Source organism: Nerophis ophidion, linkage group LG12, assembly GCF_033978795.1.
Source record: "Nerophis ophidion isolate RoL-2023_Sa linkage group LG12, RoL_Noph_v1.0, whole genome shotgun sequence".
Lineage (NCBI taxonomy): Eukaryota > Metazoa > Chordata > Actinopteri > Syngnathiformes > Syngnathidae > Nerophis > Nerophis ophidion.
In genome coordinates, this window is record NC_084622.1 from 11,302,905 (window position 1) to 11,328,043 (window position 25,139).

The following is a 25,139-nucleotide window of genomic DNA, read 5'->3' on the forward strand; positions in this document are numbered from 1 at the left end:
AGGAACGCTGAGAGATGCCACTTCACCCGTGTCCAGGAAATCCATGCACATTGTTGAAGAACGGCCTCTTCTTAGAGTCCCAGCTGCGTGAAGACACACTTTTACATAACAGCGCACACATCTGCATCCAGCCGCTCTTACGTAAAGAAAAAGCCGGCATATGCTCGCCCGTCCTGGCCTTCAGCATCCTCCACCGCAGTGTTTTTCAACCACTGTGCCGTGGCCGTGAGATACAGTCTGGTGTGCCGTGGGAGATTGTCTAAGTTCACCTATTTGGGTTAAAAATATTTTTTGTAAACCAGTAATTATAGTCTGCAAATGATGTGTTGTTGTTGAGTGTCGGTGCTGTCTAGAGCTCTTCCAAGATGTCGGAAACAGCGGGAGGCAGCATGCAGGTAAAAAGGTTACTAATGCTTAAACCAAAAATAAACAAAAGGTGGGTGACCCTAAGAAAAGGCATTGAAGCTTAGGGAAGGCTATGCAGAACCAAACTAAAACCGAACGGGCTACAATAGTAAACAAATACAGAATGCTGGACGACAGCAAAGACTTACTGTGGAGCAAAGACGGCGTCCAATATGTACAAACTCCGTTTCCATGTGAGTTGGGGAATTGTGTTAGATGTAAATATAAACGGAAAACAATGATTTGCAAATCATTTTCAACCCATATTCAGTTGAATATGCTACAAAGACAACATATTTGATGTTCAAACTGATAAACTTTTTTTTTTTCTTTCTGCAAATAATCATTAACTTTAGAATTTGATGCCAGCAACACGTGACAAAGAAGTTGGGAAAGGTGGCAATAAATGCGGATAAAGTTGAGGAATGCTCATCAAACACTTATTTGGAACATCCCACAGGTGTGCAGGCGAATTGGGAACAGGTGGGTGCCATGATTGGGTATAAAAGTAGCTTCCGTGAAATGCTAAGTAATTCCCAAACAAGGATGGGGTGAGGTACACCAATTTGTAAGAAAATTGTCGAATAGTTTTAGAACAACATTTCTCAACAAGCTATTGAAAGGAATTTAGGGATTTTACCATTTACAGTCCGTAAAATGATCAAACGGTTCAGAGAATCTGGAGATATCACTGCACGTAAGCGATGATATAACGGACCTTTGATCCCTCAGGCGGTACTGCATCAAAAAGCGACATCAGTGTATAAAGGATATCACCAAATGGGCTCAGGAACACTTTATAAAACCACTGTCAGTAACTACAGTTGGTCGCTACATCTGTAAGTGCAAGTTAAAACTCTACTATGCAAAGCGAAAGCCATCTATCAACAACACCCAGAAACACCGCCGGCTTCGCTGGGCCCGAGCTCATCTAAGATGGACTGATGCAAAGTAGAAAAGTGTTCTGTGGTCTGACGAGTCCACATTTCTAATTATATTTGGAAACTCTAGACGTGGTGTCCTCCGGAACAAAGAGGAAAATAACCATCTGGATTGTTATAGGCACAAAGTTCAAAAGCCAGCATCTGTGATGGTATGGGGGTGTATTAGTTCCCAAGGCATGGTTAACTTACACATCTGTGAAGGCACCATTAATGCTGAATGGTCCATACAGGTTTTGGAGCAACATATGTTGTCATCCAAGCAACGTTATCATGGACGCCCCTGCTTATTTCAGCAAAATAATGCCAAGCCACGTGTTACAACAGCGTGGCTTTGTAGTAAAAGAGTGCGGGTACTTTCCTGGCCCGCCTGCAGTCCAGAACTGTCTCCCATCGAAAATGTGTGGCGCAATATGAAGCGTAAACTACGACAGTGGAGACCCCGGACTGTTGAACAACTGAAGCTCGACATAAAACAAGAATGGGAAAGAATTCCACTTTCAAAGCTTCAACAATTAGTTTTCTCAGTTCCCAAACGTTTATTGAGTGTCGTTAAAAGAAAAGGTGATGTAACACAGTGGTGAACAAGCCCTTTCCCAACTACTTTGGCACGTGTTGCAGCCATGAAATTCTAAGTTAGTTAGTTATTTGCAAAAAAAAAAGTTTATGAGTTTGAACATCAAATATCTTGTCTTTGTAGTGCATTCAACTGAATATGGGTTGAAAATGATTTGCAAATCATTTTATTCCATTTATATTTACATCCAACACAATTTCCCAACTCATATGGAAACGGGGTTTGTACAACCGAACATGACATGACAATCAACAATGTCCACTCAAAGAAGGATGAAAACAACTGAAATATTCTTGATTGCTAAAAGAAAGTAGATGCGGGAAATATCGCTTAAAGGAAGACATGAAACTCTTACAGTGAAATACCAACAAAAACAAGAAAGAAAGCCACCAAAATAAGAGTGCAAGACAAGAAGTAAAACAGCAAAAAGTGAAAATAAGTCATGATGTGATGTGACAGGTGGTGACAGTACACCTACTTTGAGACAAGAGCTATAGTGATGCATGCTGGGTTATGCTTTAAAGGCCTACTGAAACCCACTACTACCGACCACACAGTCTGATAGTTTATATATCAATGATGAAATATTAACATTGCAACAAATGCCAATACGGCTTTTTTAGTTTACTAAATTGCAATTTTAAATTTCACGTGAAGTATCCTGTTGAATGATGACGCGTGCGCGTGACGTCACGGATTGTAGCGGACATTTTGTTCCAACCACGATCCCAGCTATAAGTCGTCTGCTTTAATCGCATAATTACACAGTATTCTGGACGTCTGTGTTGCTGAATCTTTTGCAATTTGTTCAATTAATAATGGAGAAGTCAAAGAAGAAAGATGTAGGTGGGAGGCGGTGTATTGCAGCTGCCTTTAGCAACACAAACACACCGGTGTTTCCTAAAGATGACGGTGAAGCTTTACTATGGAACAGAGAGGTCAAACGGCAGGTTTCGGTTGGAAAATTGAATAAGAACGAATAAGAGCAGTCTCAGATGTGACAGTTCTAGTCTTCCAAATAAGAGCAATCTCGGATCCGACAGTTCTAGTCTTCTGAATAAGAGCAGTCTCGGATCCGGCAGTTCTAGTCTTCCAAATAAGAGCAATCTCGGATCCGACAGTTCTAGTCTTCTGAATAAGAGCAGTCTCGGATCCGGCAGTTCTAGTCTTCAGAATAAGAGCAGTCTCAGATCCGACAGTTCTAGTCTTTCGCATGAGAGCAGTCTCGGCTACGACAGTACTAGTCTTCCAAATAAGAGTAGTCTCAGATGCGACAGTTCTAGTCTTCCGAAAAAGAGCAGTCCGGGATCCGACATTTCTAGTCTTCCAAATAAGAGCAGTCTCGGATCTGACAGTTCTAGTCTTCCGAATAAGAGCAGTCTCGGATCCAATAGTTCTAGTTTTCCTAATAAGATCAGTCTCGGATCCAATAGTTCTAGTTTTCCGAATAAGAGCAGTCTCAGATCCAACAGTTCTAGTCTTCAGAATAAGAGCAGTCTCATATCCAACAGTTCTAGTCTTCAGAATAAGAGCAGTCTCAGATTGCGGTAATAAGTCGGCTCTTACCGTAGACACGAGCAGAGGGCTTACATTGTTCCTCGTGCACCTGTCAAAGAGGCAGCTGCGGACTCTCTTGCCTCCTCCGACCGGCCTCCTCCGACCGGCCGCCCCCGAACGTGGGATGCTTCCACCGTGGAGGAGGGGGGGAAAAAAAGCTCAGACCGACCCCAACGGCTACCTTCGCTTTGCCTGGTCGGGAAACCTGGCTTCCCTCAGAGACACTTGTGGTCACCACACCTGTGGCCACAGGTACTATATAATCTCACTAAAACACTAGTAACACAATAAGCAGATAAGGGATCTTCCAGAATTATCCTAGTAAATGTGTCTAATTACATCTGAAACGCTTTTTTTTTTCTTCTAGTCCAGGGGTCGGGAACCTTTTTGGCTGAGAGAGCCACGAAAGCCAAATATTTCAAAATGCATTTACGTGAGTGCCATATCATATTTGTTAACACTGAATACAACTAAATGCCTGCATTTTTAAGTAAGACCAAAATTTTTAGAGTATAATAAGTCTCTTATTCTTTTTAATAACATTGTTATTCTGAAGCTAACCAATAATAAATAAAATGTCATGTCTCTTGATCATGTTTTTGTTTGGCCAAGTGCTGTTTGTCCTTTGGACTCTTTAAGTTCCTGTTTTTTTCCACTCCCTTGTCTGGTTTCCTTGGTTACTCATTTTGTCCACCTGTCTTGAGCACTAATCAGAGGCAGTATTTAAGCTCATCTTTGCCAGTCAGTCGCCCTGTGCTGACTTGTTTCATGCCTTGCCATAGTTTCGTACCTCATGCCATGCCAAGTAAGTTTTGTTTGATTTATGTTCTTAGTCTGTTTATGTGTTAGCTGTGTTCTTTAGCCCCAAGTTGTGCCTCTGCTGTGAGCATTTTTATTTTGTTTGTAGATTTTTTTAGTTAAAATTAAATCATGTTTTTACCTAAATGCCATGTCCCGAGTAGTCCGTCTGCCTTCCTGGGAGAATGACCCCGCAGCAAGCAGCAACCCGCCCCATCGTGACATAAAATACTTCTTACCATTAATGCGACTTCTTGAACAGGTGCGGTAGAAAACGGATGGATGGATATAAATGCATGAGAATGTTTTCTATTTTGCACGTTATTTTTAGCACTGTGATTACCAGCGAAATTATTCATAATTATCGCATTAAGCAATGTCAGCTACGATTTATCTGAGAGCCAGATGCAGTCATCAAAAGAGCCACATTTGGCTCTAGAGCCATAGGTTCCCTACCCCTGTTCTAGTCCTTCACTATCAATATCCTAATTCACGAATCTTTCATCCTCGCTCAAATTAATGGGGAAATTGTCGCTTTCTCGGTCCGAATAGCTCTTACTGCTGGTGGCTCCCATTATAAACAATGTGAGGATGTGTGGAGCCCTGCAACTCGTGACATCACACGCTTATACTTCCGGTACAGGCAAGGCTTTTCTATTAGCGACCAATATCGTCGATGTTCTCTACTAAATCCTTTCAGCAAAAATATGGCAATATCGCAAAATGATCAAGTATGACACATAGAATGGACCTGCTATCCCCGTTTAAATAAGAACATCTCATTTCAGTAGGCCTTTAAGGTCATATCCAACAATTGCGACAACAACATTTTACTGTTAATTTCTGTTGGTTTCAACGCAAAAAATGTGCCTCGGCTCAAAAAAAGGTTGAAAAACACTGCTCCGCCGACCTACCAGGATGCTACTTTTGATATGGTTTCTATCTTCTTCTTTGTTTTCTTTCCCTTCCAGCCTCTCTCCAGCTGCAGAGATTGGAGTTAAATTTCATATCATCCAATAAATGTCAGCCGGGCTCCTGTGGGATTCGGACAGGAAGGAGAATAGAGTAGAATAGAACCCGGTCATACCAATCGGACTTTGAGCGTGTTGTTCGCGCCCGTTCGTTTGTAATCAACATCCCGTCCGCGTTCTCGGAACATGACAGACGTCTGTGGAAATAGTCTGCTTTTAGGTCAACTCCTTGGAGAAGGAGAGGTGTGTGGGAGTGGGAGTGGGTGTTTTTCTTCACGTGTGTTGCCGAGTAGTGGGGAAGGTATGGCAGCTGGCTGAAGAAAAAGTGCATCCCAGGGAAGCTTTCATCCGCCTACAGTGGGGCAAAAAAGTATTTAGTCAGCCACTGATTGTGCAAGTTCTCCCACTTAAAATGATGAAAGAGGTCTATAATTTTCATCATAGGTACACTTCAACTGTGGGAGACAGAATGTGGAAAAAAAAATCCAGGAATTCACATTGTAGGAATTTTAAGGAATTTATTGTAAATTATGGTGGAAAAGCGGTATTTGGTCAACCATTCAATTGCAGTTTACATGTATCTCTTATGTGTGACTGCCATCTACTGGTCACACTTATCATTACACCATGTACCAAATAAAATTGGTTTGAGTCTGTACAGCAGGGGTGTCAAACTCAAATACAGAGTGGGCCAAAATTTTAAACGGAACAAAGCCGCGGGGCCAAGGTTTAACAAATTAACCTTTTAATAGGGACCCAAAAAAGTTTTGTATTAAATATTAAACAAGCAGGGCTAATATAACTTTAGTGACATGCAAAATCCAGTTTCAAATAATAATAATAATAATTTTTAAAAATATCAATGGCATATCAAATAAAATTTTGATAAAAAATGTTATGTCTTTTTTTCTAGTTGTAATCTTCTGGGGTAAATATCAAATTTTTTCCACATTTGAAAATAAGATAACAATAATGAATGAACCAAACCTTCAAGCCTTAAAGTAGCAAGAGAAAATGTATGAATAAAACGTTAATTATTGGTCAGTTTGCTGGAAGTTTCCTGGAAGAGTTAGTGCTGGAAGGGGTTCTGGGTATTTGTTGTGTTGTGTTGTGTTGTGTTACGGTGCGGATATTCACCCGAAATGTGTTCGTCATTCTTGTTTGGTGTGGGTTCACAGTGTGGCGCATATTTGTAACAGTGCTAAAGTTGTTTATACGGCCACCCTCAGTGTGACCTGTATGGCTGTTGACCAAGTATGCCTTGCATTCACTTGCGTGTGTTTGTGTGTGTGTAAAAGCCACAAATATTATGTGACACGCTGTTAGTATGGAGGAAAAGCGGACGTGATGACAGGTTGTAGAGAACGCTAAAGGCAGTGCCGTAAATGCACTCCCCCAATATAGTTGTCCAGGTGGAAATCGGTAGAAATTCGGGAGAATGGTTGATATTCGGGAGGGGCACTGAACTTTGGGAGTCTACCGGGAAAATTTGTAGGGTTGGCAAGTATGAATATTAGCGATGAATGCGGTGTTACAGCGGCACCGACACTGAATAACACTGGCGGGCCAGCTCTAATGCTAAATTGATATTGCCTCAAGGGCCAAATTAACTTACACGGCGGGCCAAATTTGGCCCGCAGGCCAGAGTTTGACACCCATGTTGTACAGTATAGACTCGAAAGACCAAAACTGTGTGCAAAACAAAAACATGTACAAGCTACCGACTTTGGGCCTGATTTACTAAGATTTACTAAACAGTGTGTGCAAAAACATAAGACAGGGTCTACTATGAGTGGGCGTGTCGGCTGTGATTTACTAAAACTGCGTGTGTGATTAAAAGTTTAAATAAAAATTAAAGCTGCGAACAATGGGAGACCAGGCTTTCTGCTCTGCCGCTTACAGTCTGTGGAAGGCTCTCCCTGACCACCTGAGGGCACCACAGACTGTGGATGCTTTTAAAAAAAGGTTAAAAACCCTTCTTTTAAAAAAAAAAAAAAGCATGAAAGTGTAATTACAAGTTTAAATTAAAGCTGTAAACAATGGGAGACCGGGCTTTCTGCTCCGCTGTTCCCAGTCTTTGGAACGCTCTCCCTGGCCACCTGAGGGTACCACAGACTGTGGACGCATTTTAATAAAGGCTGAAAACCCTTCTTTTTAAAAAAGCCTCTAGTTGTAACGTGGCGCAGTCGAAGAGGGTCCCTGGTTCAATCCCCACCTAGTACCAACCTCGCCACGTCCGTTGTGTCCTTGAGCAAGACACTTCACCCTTGCTCCTGATAGGTGCTGGTTAGCGCCTTGCATGGCAGCTCCCGCCATCAGTGTGTGAATGTGTGTGTGAAGGGGTAAATGTGGAAGTAGTGTCAAAGCGCTTTGAGTACTTTGAAGGTAGAAAAGCGCTATACAAGTACAACCCATTTATCATTTATTTATCATGTGTATTTATTTTTATCATCTTTTTCATTATTGTTTTAATACACTGTAGCACTTTGAGGTTGTTTGCTCAATGTAAAGTGCTTTTTACAAATACGATGTATTATCTGCAACACCTATTCCTGTATCGCAATCTCGACAACAGAAACATATGCACACTGACAAGATCACATCTCCAGCGCATTTGTGTGCCTGGAATGAGTGAAATGCAAAATAAATGCACTATGAAATATTTATTTTAATATTGGAGCTTTATTGTAGTAATATATTTCCGAAATAAATAAAAAATTAAACATTATAAAAAAAAACGCATCAATTGAATTAATTTCATCCAGCAGCTATACACTTATAAAAGGAAATTACTGAAAAGATAATATGTCTAATAATTTTTAATTTCTGTCCAAAAGAAATTGATCCTGCAGCCCTGAATGGAACTGTCAGTTTGGATGTTCTTCCAAAAAATGCTAAATAAAACACATAATAGTGCTCGAAAAAACGGTGAAGAGTGTTGATAAATCACATTGCGTGTGCTAAATCATTATATTTGCATCGACTCCTACCAGCATTCCGGGCGTTTTGATGATAAGCGTAGCATGGCAGCTAAATGGATTGCATGCCTGATCAGTGGCCTTGTATTCGGGTATTTGATGCCAAACACTGAACTGCAGAGCAACATCTCCAGTTCCAAGTTGATCACAAAATATTAACACAAGTGAAGAATTGTCAGCTGTCCAACCGTTCTAGTCTTCAGAATAAGAGCGGTCTCAGATCCAATAGTTTTAGTCTTTCGAATAAGAGCAGTCTCAGATCCGACAGTTCTAGTCTTCAGAATAAGAGAAGTCTCAGATCGGACAGTTCTAGTCTTCAGAATAAGAACAGTCTCAGATCCCACAGTTCTAGTCTTTCGAATGAGAGCAGTCTCTGATCCGACAGTTCTAGTCTTCCGAATAAGAGCAGTCTCAGATCCAACAGTTCTAGTCTTCAGAATAAGAGCAGTCTCAGATGCAACAGTTCTAGTCTTCCGAATAACAGCAGTCTCACATCCGACAGTTCTAGTCTTCCGAATAACAGCAGTCTCAGATGCGACAGTTCTAGTCTTCCGAATAAGAGCAGTCTCAGATGCGACAGTTCTAGTCTTCGGATATAAGAGCAATCTCGGATCCGACAGTTCTAGTTTTTCGAATGAGAGCAGTCTCGGCTCCGACAGTACTAGTCTTCCGAATAAGAACAGTCTCAGATGCGACAGTTTTAGTCTTCCGAATAAGAACAGTCTCGGATCCGACAGTTCTAGTCTTCCGAATAAGAGCAGTCTCAGATCCAACAAATCTAGTCTTCATAATAAGAGCAGTCTCAGATCCAACAGTTCTAGTCTTCAGAATAAGAGCAGTCTCAGATCCAACAGTTGTAGTCTTCAGAATAACAGCAGTCCCAGATCCGACAGTTCTAGTCTTCAGAATAAGAGAAGTCTCAGATCGGACAGTTCTAGTCTTCAGAATAAGAACAGTCTCAGATCCCACAGTTCTAGTCTTTCGAATGAGAGCAGTCTCGGATCCGACAGTTCTAGTCTTCCGAATAAGAGCAGTCTCAGATCCGACAGTTCTAGTCTTTTGCATGATAGCAGTCTCAGCTCCGACAGTACTAGTCTTCCGAATAAGAGCAGTCTCAGATGCAATAGTACTAGTCTTCTGAATAAGAGCAGTCTCAGATCGGACAGTTCTAGTCTTCCGAATAAGAGCAGTCTCAGATCCGACAGTTCTAGTCTTTCGCATGAGAGCAGTCTCTGATCCAACAGTTTCAGTCTTCCGAATAAGAACAGTCTCGGATCCGACAGTTCTAGTCTTCCGAATAAGAGCAGTCTCAGATCCAACAAATCTAGTTTTCATAATAAGAGCAGTCTCAGATGCAATAGTACTAGTCTTCTGAATAAGAGCAGTCTCAGATCCAACAGTTCTAGTCTTCAGAATAACAGCAGTCCCAGATCCGACAGTTCTAGTCTTCAGAATAAGAGAAGTCTCAGATCGGACAGTTCTAGTCTTCAGAATAAGAACAGTCTCAGATCCCACAGTTCTAGTCTTTCGAATGAGAGCAGTCTCGGATCCGACAGTTCTAGTCTTCCGAATAAGAGCAGTCTCAGATCCAACAGTTCTAGTCTTCAGAATAAGAGCAGTCTCAGATGCAACAGTTCTAGTCTTCAGAATAACAGCAGTCTCAGATCCGACAGTTCTAGTCTTCCGAATAACAGCAGTCTCACATCCGACAGTTCTAGTCTTCAGTTCTAGTCTTCCGAATAACAGCAGTCTCAGATGCGACAGTTCTAGTCTTCCGAATAAGAGCAGTCTCAGATGCGACAGTTCTAGTCTTCGGATATAAGAGCAACCTCGGATCCGACAGTTCAAGTTTTTCGAATGAGAGCAGTCTCGGCTCCGACAGTACTAGTCTTCCGAATAAGAACAGTCTCAGATGCGACAGTTTTAGTCTTCCGAATAAGAACAGTCCCGGATCCGACAGTTCTAGTCTTCCGAATAAGAGCAGTCTCAGATCCAACAAATCTAGTCTTCATAATAAGAGCAGTCTCAGATCCAACAGTTCTAGTCTTCAGAATAAGAGCAGTCTCAGATCCAACAGTTCTAGTCTTCAGAATAACAGCAGTCCCAGATCCGACAGTTCTAGTCTTCCGAATAAGAGCAGTCTCAGATCCAACAAATCTAGTCTTCATAATAAGAGCAGTCTCAGATCCAACAGTTCTAGTCTTCAGAATAAGAGCAGTCTCAGTTCTAGTCTTCAGAATAACAGCAGTCCCAGATCCGACAGTTCTAGTCTTCCGAATAACAGCAGTCTCAGATCCGACAGTTCTAGTCTTCCGAATGAGAGCAGTCTCGGATCCGACAGTTCTAGTCTTCCGAATAAGAGCAGCCTCGGATCCAACAGTTCTAGTCTTCCGAATAAGAACAGTCTCAGATCCAACAATTCTGGTCTTCAGAATAAGAGCAGTCTCAGATCCAAAAGTACTAGTCTTCAGAATAAGAGCCGTCTCTGATCCGACAGTTCTAGTCTTTCGCATGAGAGCAGTCTTGGCTCCGACAATTCTAGTCTTCCGAATAAGAGCAGTCTCAGATCCAACAGTTCTAGTCTTCAGAATAAGAGCAGTCTCAGATCCAACAGTTCTAGTCTTCCGAATAACAACAGTCTCAGATCCGACAGTTCTAGTCTTTCGAATGAGAGCAGTCTCGGATCGGACAGTTCTAGTCTTCCGAATAAGAGCAGTCTCAGATCCGACAGTTCTAGTCTTTTGCATGATAGCAGTCTCAGCTCCGACAGTACTAGTCTTCCGAATAAGAGCAGTCTCAGATACAATAGTACTAGTCTTCTGAATAAGAGCAGTCTCAGATCGGACAGTTCTAGTCTTCCGAATAAGAGCAGTCTCAGATCCGACAGTTCTAGTCTTTCGCATGAGAGCAGTCTCAGATCCAACAGTTCTAGTCTTCCGAATAAGAACAGTCTCTGATCCGACAGTTCTAGTTTTTCGAATGAGAGCAGTCTCGGCTCTGACAGTACTAGTCTTCCGAGTAAGAACAGTCTCAGATGCGACAGTTCTAGTCTTCCGAATAAGAGCAGTCTCGGATCCGACAGTTCTAGTCTTCTGAATAAGAGCAGTCTTAGATTTAACAATTCTAGTCTTCAGAATAAAAGCAGTCTCAGATCCAACAGTTCTAGTTTTCAGAATAAGTGCAGTCTCAGATACAACAGTTCTAGTCTTCAGAATAAGATCAGTCTCAGATCCGACAGTTCTAGTCTTTCGAATGAGAGCAGTCTTGGATCCGACATTTCTAGTCTTCCGAATAAGAGCAATCTCAGATCCGACAGTTCTAGTCTTTCGAATGACAGCAGTCTCAGCTCCGACAGTTCTAGTCTTCCGAATAAGAGTAGTCCCAGATGCGACAGTTATAGTCTTCCGAATAAGAGCAGTCTCGGATCCGACAGTTCTAGTCTTCCGAATAAGAGCAGTCTCAGATCCAACAGTTCTAATCTTCAGAATAACAGCAGTCTCAGATCCGACATTCTAGTCTTCTGAATAAGAGCAGTCTCAGATCCAACAGTTCTAGTCTTCAGAATAACAGCAGTCTCAGATCCGACATTCTAGTTTTTGAATGAGAGCAGTCTCGGCTCCGACAGTACTAGTCTTCCGAATAAGAACAGTCTCAGATGCGGCAGTTCTAGTCTTCCGAATAAGAGCAGTCTCAGATTCGACAGTTCTAGTCTTCAGAATAACAGCAGTCTCAGATCCGACAGTTCTAGTCTTTCGAATGAGAGCAGTCTCGGATCCGACAGTTCTAGTCTTTCGCATGAGAGCAGTCTCGGCTCCGACAGTACAAATCTTCCGAATAAGAGCAGTCTCGGATCCGACAGTTCTAGTCTTCCGAATAAGAGCAGCCTCAGGTCCGACAGTTCTAGTCTTCCGAATAAGAGCAGTCTCAGATTCAACAATTCTAGTCTTCCGAATAAGAGCAGTCTCAGATCCAACAGTTCTAGTCTTCAGAATAAGAGCAGTCTCAGTTCCAACAGTTCTAGTCTTCCGAATAACAGCAGTCTCACATCCGACAGTTCTAGTCTTTCGAATGAGAGCAGTCTCGGATCGGACTGTTCTAGTCTTCCGAATAAGAGCAGTCTCAGATGCAACAGTACTAGTCTTCCGAATAAGAGCAGTCTCAGATCCAACAATTCTAGTCTTCCGAATAAGAGCAGTCTCAGATCCAACAGTTCTAGTCTTCAGAATAAGAGCAGTCTCAGTTCCAACAGTTCTAGTCTTCCGAATAACAGCAGTCTCACATCCCACAGTTCTAGTCTTTCGAATGAGAGCACACTCAGATGCAACAGTACTAGTCTTCCGAATAAGAGCAGTCTCAGATCCAACAATTCTAGTCTTCAGAATAAGAGCAGTCTCAGATCCAACAGTTCCAGTCTTCCGAATAAGAGCAGTCTCTGATCCGACAGTTCTAGTTTTTCGAATGAGAGCAGTCTCGGCTCTGACAGTACTAGTCTTCCGAGTAAGAACAGTCTCAGATGCGACAGTTCTAGTCTTCCGAATAAGATCAGTCTCAGGTCCAACAATTCTAGTCTTCCGAATAAGAGCAGCCTCGGATCCGACAGTTCTAGTCTTCCGAATAAGAGCAGTCTCAGATCCAACAGTTCTAGTCTTCCGAATAACAGCAGTCTCACATCTGACAGTTCTAGTCTTTCGAATGAGAGCAGTCTCTGATCGGACTGTTCTAGTCTTCCGAATAAAAGCAGTCTCAGATCCGACAGTTCTAGTCTTCCGAATAACAGCAGTCTCAGATCCGACAGTTCTAGTCTTCCGAATAACAGCAGTCTCACATCCGACAGTTCTAGTCTTTCGAATGAGAGCAGTCTCTGATCGGACTGTTCTAGTCTTCCGAATAAAAGCAGTCTCAGATCCGACAGTTCTAGTCTTTCGCATGAGAGCAGTCTCAGCTCCGACAGTACTAGTCTTCCGAATAAGAGCAGTCTCAGATGCAACAGTACTAGTCTTCCGAATAAGAGCAGTCTCAGATCCAACAATTCTAGTCTTCAGAATAAGAGCAGTCTCAGATCCAACAGGTCTAGTCTTCAGAATAAGAGCAGTCCCAGATCCAACAGTTCCAGTCTTCCGAATAAGCGCAATCTCAGAACCGACAGTTCTAATCTTTCGAATGAGAGCAGTCTCAGCTCCGACAATACTAGTCTTCCGAATAAGTGCAGTCTCAGATGCGACAGTTATAGTCTTCTGAATAAGAGCAGTCTCGGATCAGAAAGTTCTAGTCTTCCGAATAAGAGTAGTCTCAGATCCAACAGTTGTAGTCTTCAGAATAACAGCAGTCTCAGATCCAACAGTTCTAGTCTTCAGAATAACAGCAGTCTCAGATCCGACATTCTAGTCTTCCGAATAATAGCAGTCGCAGATCCAACAGTTCTAGTCTTCCGAATAATAGCAGTCGCAGATCCAACAGTTCTAGTCTTCCGAATAAAACCAGTCTCAGATCCGACAGTTCTAGTCTTTCGCATGAGAGCAGTCTCAGCCCCGACAGTACTAGTCTTCCGAATAAGAGCAGTCTCAGATGCAACAGTACTAGTCTTCCGAATAAGAGCAGTCTCAGATCCAACAATTCTAGCCTTCAGAATAAGAGCAGTCTCGGATCCGACAGTTCTAATCTTCCGAATAAGAGCAGTTTCAGGTCCAACAATTCTAGTCTTCAAAAAAAGAGCAGTCTCAGATCCAACAGTTCTAGTCTTCAGAATAAGAGCCGTCTCAGATCCAACAGTTCTAGTCTTCAGAATAACAGCAGTCTCAGATCCGACAGTTCTAGTCTTCCGAATAAGAGCAGTCTCAGATGCGACAGTTCTAGTCTTCCGAATAAGAGCAGTCTCAGATGCGACAGTTCTAGTCTTCCGAATAAGAGCAGTCTCGGATACAACAGTTCTAGTCTTCCCAATATGAGCAGTCTCGGATCCGACAGTTCTAGTCTTCCGAATAAGAACAGTCTCAGATGCGACAGTTCTAGTCTTCCGAATAAGAGCATTTTCGGATCCGACAGTTCTAGTCTTCCGAATAAGAGCAGTCTCAGATCCAACAATTCTAGTCTTCAGAATAAGAGCAGTCTCAGATCCAACAGTTCTAGTCTTCAGAATAAGAGCAGTCTCAGATCCAACAGTTCTAGTCTTCAGAATAACAGTCTCAGATCCGACAGTTCTAGTCTTCAGAATAACAGCAGTCTCAGATCCGACAGTTCTAGTCTTTCGAATGAGAGCAGTCTCGGATCGGACTGTTCTAGTCTTCCGAATAAGAGCAGTCTCAGATGCAACAGTACTAGTCTTCCGAATAAGAGCAGTCTCAGATCCAATTATTCTAGTCTTCCGAATAAGAGCAGTCTCAGATCCAACAGTTCTAGTCTTCAGAATAAGAGCAGTCTCAGTTCCAACAGTTCTAGTCTTCCGAATAACAGCAGTCTCACACCCGACAGTTCTAGTCTTTCGAATGAGAGCACACTCAGATGCAACAGTACTAGTCTTCCGAATAAGAGCAGTCTCAGATCCAACAATTCTAGTCTTCCGAATAAGAGCAGTCTCAGGTCCAACAATTCTAGTCTTGCGAATAAGAGCAGCCTCGGATCCGACAGTTCTAGTCTTCCGAATAAGAGCAGTCTCAGATCCAACAGTTCTAGTCTTCCGAATAACAGCAGTCTCACATCTGACAGTTCTAGTCTTTCGAATGAGAGCAGTCTCTGATCGGACTGTTCTAGTCTTCCGAATAAAAGCAGTCTCAGATCCGACAGTTCTAGTCTTCCGAATAACAGCAGTCTCAGATCCGACAGTTCTAGTCTTTCGAATGAGAGCAGTCTCTGATCGGACTGTTCTAGTCTTCCGAATAAAAGCAGTCTCAGATCCAACAGTTCTAGTCTTCCGAATAACAGCAGTCTCAGATCCGACAGTTCTAGTCTTCCGAATAACAGCAGTCTCAGATGCAACAGTACTAGTCTTCCGAATAAGAGCAGTCTCAGATCCAACAATTCTAGTCTTCCGAATAAGAGCAGTCTCAGATCCAACAGTTCTAGTCTTCAGAATAAGAGCAGTCTCAGTTCCAACAGTTCTAGTCTTCCGAATAACAGCAGTCTCACACCCGACAGTTCTAGTCTTTCGAATGAGAGCACACTCAGATGCAACAGTACTAGTCTTCCGAATAAGAGCAGTGTCAGATCCAACAATTCTAGTCTTCCGAATAAGAGCAGTCTCAGGTCCAACAATTCTAGTCTTGCGAATAAGAGCAGCCTCGGATCCGACAGTTCTAGTCTTCCGAATAAGAGCAGTCTCAGATCCAACAGTTCTAGTCTTCCGAATAACAGCAGTCTCACATCTGACAGTTCTAGTCTTTCGAATGAGAGCAGTCTCTGATCGGACTGTTCTAGTCTTCCGAATAAAAGCAGTCTCAGATCCGACAGTTCTAGTCTTCCGAATAACAGCAGTCTCAGATCCGACAGTTCTAGTCTTCCGAATAACAGCAGTCTCACATCCGACAGTTCTAGTCTTTCGAATGAGAGCAGTCTCTGATCGGACTGTTCTAGTCTTCCGAATAAAAGCAGTCTCAGATCCGACAGTTCTAGTCTTTCGCATGAGAGCAGTCTCAGCTCCGACAGTACTAGTCTTCCGAATAAGAGCAGTCTCAGATGCAACAGTACTAGTCTTCCGAATAAGAGCAGTCTCAGATCCAACAATTCTAGTCTTCAGAATAAGAGCAGTCTCAGATCCAACAGGTCTAGTCTTCAGAATAAGAGCAGTCCCAGATCCAACAGTTCCAGTCTTCCGAATAAGCGCAATCTCAGAACCGACAGTTCTAATCTTTCGAATGAGAGCAGTCTCAGCTCCGACAATACTAGTCTTCCGAATAAGTGCAGTCTCAGATGCGACAGTTATAGTCTTCTGAATAAGAGCAGTCTCGGATCAGAAAGTTCTAGTCTTCCGAATAAGAGTAGTCTCAGATCCAACAGTTGTAGTCTTCAGAATAACAGCAGTCTCAGATCCAACAGTTCTAGTCTTCAGAATAACAGCAGTCTCAGATCCGACATTCTAGTCTTCCGAATAATAGCAGTCGCAGATCCAACAGTTCTAGTCTTCCGAATAATAGCAGTCGCAGATCCAACAGTTCTAGTCTTCCGAATAAAACCAGTCTCAGATCCGACAGTTCTAGTCTTTCGCATGAGAGCAGTCTCAGCCCCGACAGTACTAGTCTTCCGAATAAGAGCAGTCTCAGATGCAACAGTACTAGTCTTCCGAATAAGAGCAGTCTCAGATCCAACAATTCTAGCCTTCAGAATAAGAGCAGTCTCGGATCCGACAGTTCTAATCTTCCGAATAAGAGCAGTTTCAGGTCCAACAATTCTAGTCTTCAAAAAAAGAGCAGTCTCAGATCCAACAGTTCTAGTCTTCAGAATAAGAGCCGTCTCAGATCCAACAGTTCTAGTCTTCAGAATAACAGCAGTCTCAGATCCGACAGTTCTAGTCTTCCGAATAAGAGCAGTCTCAGATGCGACAGTTCTAGTCTTCCGAATAAGAGCAGTCTCAGATGCGACAGTTCTAGTCTTCCGAATAAGAGCAGTCTCGGATACAACAGTTCTAGTCTTCCCAATATGAGCAGTCTCGGATCCGACAGTTCTAGTCTTCCGAATAAGAACAGTCTCAGATGCGACAGTTCTAGTCTTCCGAATAAGAGCATTTTCGGATCCGACAGTTCTAGTCTTCCGAATAAGAGCAGTCTCAGATCCAACAATTCTAGTCTTCAGAATAAGAGCAGTCTCAGATCCAACAGTTCTAGTCTTCAGAATAAGAGCAGTCTCAGATCCAACAGTTCTAGTCTTCAGAATAACAGTCTCAGATCCGACAGTTCTAGTCTTCAGAATAACAGCAGTCTCAGATCCGACAGTTCTAGTCTTTCGAATGAGAGCAGTCTCGGATCGGACTGTTCTAGTCTTCCGAATAAGAGCAGTCTCAGATGCAACAGTACTAGTCTTCCGAATAAGAGCAGTCTCAGATCCAATTATTCTAGTCTTCCGAATAAGAGCAGTCTCAGATCCAACAGTTCTAGTCTTCAGAATAAGAGCAGTCTCAGTTCCAACAGTTCTAGTCTTCCGAATAACAGCAGTCTCACACCCGACAGTTCTAGTCTTTCGAATGAGAGCACACTCAGATGCAACAGTACTAGTCTTCCGAATAAGAGCAGTCTCAGATCCAACAATTCTAGTCTTCCGAATAAGAGCAGTCTCAGGTCCAACAATTCTAGTCTTGCGAATAAGAGCAGCCTCGGATCCGACAGTTCTAGTCTTCCGAATAAGAGCAGTCTCAGATCCAACAGTTCTAGTCTTCCGAATAACAGCAGTCTCACATCTGACAGTTCTAGTCTTTCGAATGAGAGCAGTCTCTGATCGGACTGTTCTAGTCTTCCGAATAAAAGCAGTCTCAGATCCGACAGTTCTAGTCTTCCGAATAACAGCAGTCTCAGATCCGACAGTTCTAGTCTTTCGAATGAGAGCAGTCTCTGATCGGACTGTTCTAGTCTTCCGAATAAAAGCAGTCTCAGATCCAACAGTTCTAGTCTTCCGAATAACAGCAGTCTCAGATCCGACAGTTCTAGTCTTCCGAATAACAGCAGTCTCAGATGCAACAGTACTAGTCTTCCGAATAAGAGCAGTCTCAGATCCAACAATTCTAGTCTTCCGAATAAGAGCAGTCTCAGATCCAACAGTTCTAGTCTTCAGAATAAGAGCAGTCTCAGTTCCAACAGTTCTAGTCTTCCGAATAACAGCAGTCTCACACCCGACAGTTCTAGTCTTTCGAATGAGAGCACACTCAGATGCAACAGTACTAGTCTTCCGAATAAGAGCAGTGTCAGATCCAACAATTCTAGTCTTCCGAATAAGAGCAGTCTCAGGTCCAACAATTCTAGTCTTGCGAATAAGAGCAGCCTCGGATCCGACAGTTCTAGTCTTCCGAATAAGAGCAGTCTCAGATCCAACAGTTCTAGTCTTCCGAATAACAGCAGTCTCACATCTGACAGTTCTAGTCTTTCGAATGAGAGCAGTCTCTGATCGGACTGTTCTAGTCTTCCGAATAAAAGCAGTCTCAGATCCGACAGTTCTAGTCTTCCGAATAACAGCAGTCTCAGATCCGACAGTTCTAGTCTTTCGAATGAGAGCAGTCTCTGATCGGACTGTTCTAGTCTTCCGAATAAAAGCAGTCTCAGATCCAACAGTTCTAGTCTTCCGAATAACAGCAGTCTCACATCTGACAGTTCTAGTCTTTCGAATGAGAGCAGTCTCTGATCGGACTGTTCTAGTCTTCCGAATAAAAGCAGTCTCAGATCCGACAGTTCTAGTCTTCCGAATAACAGCAGTCTCAGATCCGACAGTTCTAGTCTTTCGCATGAGAGCAGTCTCAGATCCGACAGTTCTAGTCTTCCGAATAACAGCAGTCTCAGATGCAACAGTACTAGTCTTCCGAATATGAGCAGTCTCAGATCCAACAATTCTAGTCTTCCGAATAAGAGCAGTCTCAGATCCAACAGTTCTAGTCTTCAGAATAAGAGCAGTCTCAGTTCCAACAGTTCTAGTCTTCCGAATAACAGCAGTCTCACATCCGACAGTTCTAGTCTTTCGAATAAGAGCACACTCAGATGCAACAGTACTAGTGGTCCGAATAAGAGCAGTCTCAGATCCAACAGTTCTAGTCTTCAGAATAAGAGCAGTCTCAGATCCAACAGTTCCAGTCTTCCGAATAAGAGCAGTCTCTGATCCGACAGTTCTAGTTTTTCGAATGAGAGCAGTCTCGGCTCTGACAGTACTAGTCTTCCGAGTAAGAACAGTCTCAGATGCGACAGTTCTAGTCTTCCGAAAAAGATCAGTCTCAGGTCCAACAATTCTAGTCTTCCAAATAAGAGCAGCCTCGGATCCGACAGTTCTAGTCTTCCGAATAAGAGCAGTCTCAGATCCAACAGTTCTAGTCTTCCGAATAACAGCAGTCTCACATCTGACAGTTCTAGTCTTTCGAATGAGAGCAGTCTCTGATCGGACTGTTCTAGTCTTCCGAATAAAAGCAGTCTCAGATCCAACAGTTCTAGTCTTCCGAATAACAGCAGTCTCAGATCCGACAGTTCTAGTCTTCCGAATAACAGCAGTCTCACATCCGACAGTTCTAGTCTTTCGAATGAGAGCAGTCTCTGATCGGACTGTTCTAGTCTTCCGAATAAAAGCAGTCTCAGATCCGACAGTTCTAGTCTTTCGCATGAGAGCAGTCTCAGCTCCGACAGTACTAGTCTTCCGAATAAGAGCAGTCTCAGATGCAACAGTACTAGTCTTCCGAATAAGAGCAGTCTCAGATCCAACAATTTTAGTCTTCAGAATAAGAGCAGTCTCAGATCCAACAGGTCTAGTCTTCAGAATAAGAGCAGTCCCAGATCCAACAGTTCCAGTCTTCCGAATAAGAGCAGTCTCTGATCCGACAGTTCTAGTTTTTCGAATGAGAGCAGTCTCGGCTCTGACAGTACTAGTCTTCCGAGTAAGAACAGTCTCAGATGCGACAGTTCTAGTCTTCCGAATAAGAGCAGTCTCGGATCCGACAGTTCTAGTCTTCCGAATAAGAGCATTTTCGGATCCGACAGTTCTAGTCTTCCGAATAAGAGCAGTCTCAGATCCAACAATTCTAGTCTTCAGAATAAGAGCAGTCGTGGATCCGACAGTTCTAGTCTTCCGAATAAGAACAGTCTCAGATGCGACAGTTCTAGTCTTCCGAATAAGAGCATTTTCGGATCCGACAGTTCTAGTCTTCCGAATAAGAGCAGTCTCAGATCCAACGATTCTAGTCTTCAGAATAAGAGCAGTCTCAAATCCAACAGTTCTAGTCTTCAGAATAAGAGCAGTCTCAGATCAAACAGTTCTAGTCTTCAGAATAACAGTCTCAGATCCGACAGTTCTAGTCTTCAGAATAACAGCAGTCTCAGATCCGACAGTTCTAGTCTTTCGAATGAGAGCAGTCTCGGATCCGACAGTTCTAGTCTTTCGCATGAGAGCAGTCTCGGCTCCGACAGTACAAATCTTCCGAATAAGAGCAGTCTCGGATCCGACAGTTCTAGTCTTCCGAATAAGAGCAGCCTCAGGTCCGACAGTTCTAGTCTTCCGAATAAGAGCAGTCTCAGATCCAACAATTCTAGTCTTCCAAATAAGAGCAGTCTCAGATCCAACCGTTCTAGTCTTCAGAATAAGAGCAGTCTCAGTTCCAACAGTTCTAGTCTTCCGAATAACAGCAGTCTCACATCCGACAGTTCTAGTCTTTCGAATGAGAGCAGTCTCGGATCGGACTGTTCTAGTCTTCCGAATAAGAGCAGTCTCAGATGCAACAGTACTAGTCTTCCGAATAAGAGCAGTCTCAGATCCAACAATTCTAGTCTTCCGAATAAGAGCAGTCTCAGATCCAACAGTTCTAGTCTTCAGAATAAGAGCAGTCTCAGTTCCAACAGTTCTAGTCTTCCGGATAACAGCAGTCTCACATCCGACAGTTCTAGTCTTTCGAATGAGAGCACACTCAGATGCAACAGTACTAGTCTTCCGAATAAGAGCAGTCTCAGATCCAACAATTCTAGTCTTCAGAATAAGAGCAGTCTCAGATCCAACAGTTCCAGTTTTCCGAATAAGAGCAGTCTCTGATCCGACAGTTCTAGTTTTTCGAATGAGAGCAGTCTCGGCTCTGACAGTACTAGTCTTCCGAGTAAGAACAGTCTCAGATGCGACAGTTCTAGTCTTCCGAATAAGATCAGTCTCAGGTCCAACAATTCTAGTCTTTCGAATGAGAGCAGTCTCTGATCGGACTGTTCTAGTCTTCCGAATAAAAGCAGTCTCAGATCCGACAGTTCTAGTCTTCCGAATAACAGCAGTCTCAGATCCGACAGTTCTAGTCTTCCGAATAACAGCAGTCTCACATCCGACAGTTCTAGTCCTTCGAATGAGAGCAGTCTCTGATCGGACTGTTCTAGTCTTCCGAATAAAAGCAGTCTCAGATCCGACGGTTCTAGTCTTTCGCATGAGAGCAGTCTCAGCTCCGACAGTACTAGTCTTCCGAATAAGAGCAGTCTCAGATCCAACAATTCTAGTCTTCAGAATAAGAGCAGTCTCAGATCTAACAGGTCTAGTCTTCAGAATAAGAGCAGTCTCAGATCCAACAGTTCCAGTCTTCCGAATAAGAGCAGTCTCTGATCCGACAGTTCTAGTTTTTCGAATGAGAGCAGTCTCGGCTCTGACAGTACTAGTCTTCCGGGTAAGAACAGTCTCAGATGCGACAGTTCTAGTCTTCCGAATAAGAGCAGTCATGGATCCGACAGTTCTAGTCTTCCGAATAAGAGCAGTCTCAGATCCAACAATTCTAGTCTTCAGAATAAGAGCAGTCTCAGATCTAACAGGTCTAGTCTTCAGAATAAGAGCAGTCTCAGATCCAACAGTTCCAGTCTTCCGAATAAGAGCAGTCTCTGATCCGACAGTTCTAGTTTTTCGAATGAGAGCAGTCTCGGCTCTGACAGTACTAGTCTTCCGGGTAAGAACAGTCTCAGATGCGACAGTTCTAGTCTTCCGAATAAGAGCAGTCATGGATCCGACAGTTCTAGTCTTCCGAATAAGAGCAGTCTCGGATCCGACAGTTCTAATCTTTCGAATGAGAGCAGTCTCAGCTCCGACAGTACTAGTCTTCTGAATAAGAGCAGTCTCGGATCAGACAGTTCTAGTCTTCTGAATAAGAGCAGTCTCAGATCCAACAGTTCTAGTCTTCAGAATAACAGCAGTCTCAGATCCGACATTCTAGTCTTCCGAATAATAGCAGTCGCAGATCCAACAGTTCTAGTCTTCCGAATAAGAGCAGTCTCAGATCCGACATTCTAGTCTTTCGAATTAGAGCAGTCTCAGATCCGACAGTTCCATTTTTTCGAATGAAAGCAGTCTCGGATCCGACAGTTCTAGTCTTCCGAATAAGAGCAGTCTCAGATCCGACAGTTCTAGTCTTTCGAATGAGAGCAGTCTCGGATCCGACAGTTTTAGTCTTTCGCATGAGAGCAGTCTCGGCTTCGACAGTACAAATCTTCCGAATAAGAGCAGTCTCGGATCCGACAGTTCTAGTCTTCCGAATAAGAGCAGCCTCAGGTCCGACAGTTCTAGTCTTCCGATTAAGAGCATTCTCAGATCCAACAATTCTAGTCTTCCGAATAAGAGCAGTCTCAGATCCAACAGTTCTAGTCTTCAGAATAAGAGCAGTCTCAGTTCCAACAGTTCTAGTCTTCCGAATAACAGCAGTCTCACATCCGACAGTTCTAGTCTTTCGAATGAGAGCAGTCTCGGATCGGACTGTTCTAGTCTTCCGAATAAGAGCAGTCTCAGATGCAACAGTACTAGTCTTCCGAATAAGAGCAGTCTCAGATCCAACAATTCTAGTCTTCCGAATAAGAGCAGTCTCAGATCCAACAGTTCTAGTCTTCAGAATAAGAGCAGTCTCAGTTCCAACAGTTCTAGTCTTCCGAATAACAGCAGTCTCACATCCGACAGTTCTAGTCTTTCGAATGAGAGCACACTCAGATGCAACAGTACTAGTCTTCCGAATAAGAGCAGTCTCAGATCCAACAATTCTAGTCTTCAGAATAAGAGCAGTCTCAGATCCAACAGTTCCAGTCTTCCGAATAAGAGCAGTCTCTGATCCGACAGTTCTAGTTTTTCGAATGAGAACAGTCTCAGATGCGACAGTTCTAGTCTTCCGAATAAGATCAGTCTCAGATGCGACAGTTCTAGTCTTCCGAATAAGATCAGTCTCAGGTCCAACAATTCTAGTCTTCCGAATAAGAGCAGCCTCGGATCCGACAGTTCTAGTCTTCCGAATAAGAGCAGTCTCAGATCCAACAGTTCTAGTCTTCCGAATAACAGCAGTCTCACATCTGACAGTTCTAGTCTTTCGAATGAGAGCAGTCTCTGATCGGACTGTTCTAGTCTTCCGAATAAAAGCAGTCTCAGATCCAACAGTTCTAGTCTTCCGAATAACAGCAGTCTCAGATCCGACAGTTCTAGTCTTCCGAATAACAGCAGTCTCACATCCGACAGTTCTAGTCTTTCGAATGAGAGCAGTCTCTGATCGGACTGTTCTAGTCTTCCGAATAAAAGCAGTCTCAGATCCGACAGTTCTAGTCTTTCGCATGAGAGCAGTCTCAGCTCCGACAGTACTAGTCTTCCGAATAAGAGCAGTCTCAGATGCAACAGTACTAGTCTTCCGAATAAGAGCAGTCTCAGATCCAACAATTCTAGTCTTCAGAATAAGAGCAGTCTCAGATCCAACAGGTCTAGTCTTCAGAATAAGAGCAGTCCCAGATCCAACAGTTCCAGTCTTCCGAATAAGAGCAGTCTCTGATCCGACAGTTCTAGTTTTTCGAATGAGAGCAGTCTCGGCTCTGACAGTACTAGTCTTCCGAGTAAGAACAGTCTCAGATGCGACAGTTCTAGTCTTCCGAATAAGAGCAGTCATGGATCCGACAGTTCTAGTCTTCCGAATAAGAGCAGTCTCGGATCCGACAGTTCTAGTCTTCCGAATAAGAGCATTTTCCGATCCGACAGTTCTAGTCTTCCGAATAAGAGCAGTCTCAGATCCAACAATTCTAGTCTTCAGAATAAGAGCAGTCATGGATCCGACAGTTCTAGTCTTCCGAATAAGAACAGTCTCAGATGCGACAGTTCTAGTCTTCCGAATAAGAGCATTTTCGGATCCGACGGTTCTAGTCTTCCGAATAAGAGCAGTCTCAGATCCAACAATTCTAGTCTTCAGAATAAGAGCAGTCTCAAATCCAACAGTTCTAGTCTTCAGAATAAGAGCAGTCTCAGATCAAACAGTTCTAGTCTTCAGAATAACAGTCTCAGATCCGACAGTTCTAGTCTTCAGAATAACAGCAGTCTCAGATCCGACAGTTCTAGTCTTTCGAATGAGAGCAGTCTCGGATCCGACAGTTCTAGTCTTTCGCATGAGAGCAGTCTCGGCTCCGACAGTACAAATCTTCCGAATAAGAGCAGTCTCGGATCCGACAGTTCTAGTCTTCCGAATAAGAGCAGCCTCAGGTCCGACAGTTCTAGTCTTCCGAATAAGAGCAGTCTCAGATCCAACAATTCTAGTCTTCCAAATAAGAGCAGTCTCAGATCCAACAGTTCTAGTCTTCAGAATAAGAGCAGTCTCAGTTCCAACAGTTCTAGTCTTCCGAATAACAGCAGTCTCACATCCGACAGTTCTAGTCTTTCGAATGAGAGCAGTCTCGGATCGGACTGTTCTAGTCTTCCGAATAAGAGCAGTCTCAGATGCAACAGTACTAGTCTTCCGAATAAGAGCAGTCTCAGATCCAACAATTCTAGTCTTCCGAATAAGAGCAGTCTCAGATCCAACAGTTCTAGTCTTCAGAATAAGAGCAGTCTCAGTTCCAACAGTTCTAGTCTTCCGAATAACAGCAGTCTCACATCCGACAGTTCTAGTCTTTCGAATGAGAGCACACTCAGATGCAACAGTACTAGTCTTCCGAATAAGAGCAGTCTCAGATCCAACAATTCTAGTCTTCAGAATAAGAGCAGTCTCAGATCCAACAGTTCCAGTTTTCCGAATAAGAGCAGTCTCTGATCCGACAGTTCTAGTTTTTCGAATGAGAGCAGTCTCGGCTCTGACAGTACTAGTCTTCCGAGTAAGAACAGTCTCAGATGCGACAGTTCTAGTCTTCCGAATAAGATCAGTCTCAGGTCCAACAATTCTAGTCTTCCGAATAAGAGCAGCCTCGGATCCGACAGTTCTAGTCTTCCGAATAAGAGCAGTCTCAGATCCAACAGTTCTAGTCTTCCGAATAACAGCAGTCTCACATCTGACAGTTCT

The 25,139-nt window shown here is 43.2% G+C and overlaps 1 protein-coding gene across 3 annotated transcripts in view; it reads left to right on the forward strand.

Moving 5' to 3' along the window:
• grm3 (glutamate receptor, metabotropic 3) overlaps window positions 1-25,139 on the forward strand; it is a 300,806-nt gene that overhangs the window by 60,288 nt on the left and 215,379 nt on the right. The gene's annotated exons all lie outside the window — the stretch shown is intronic.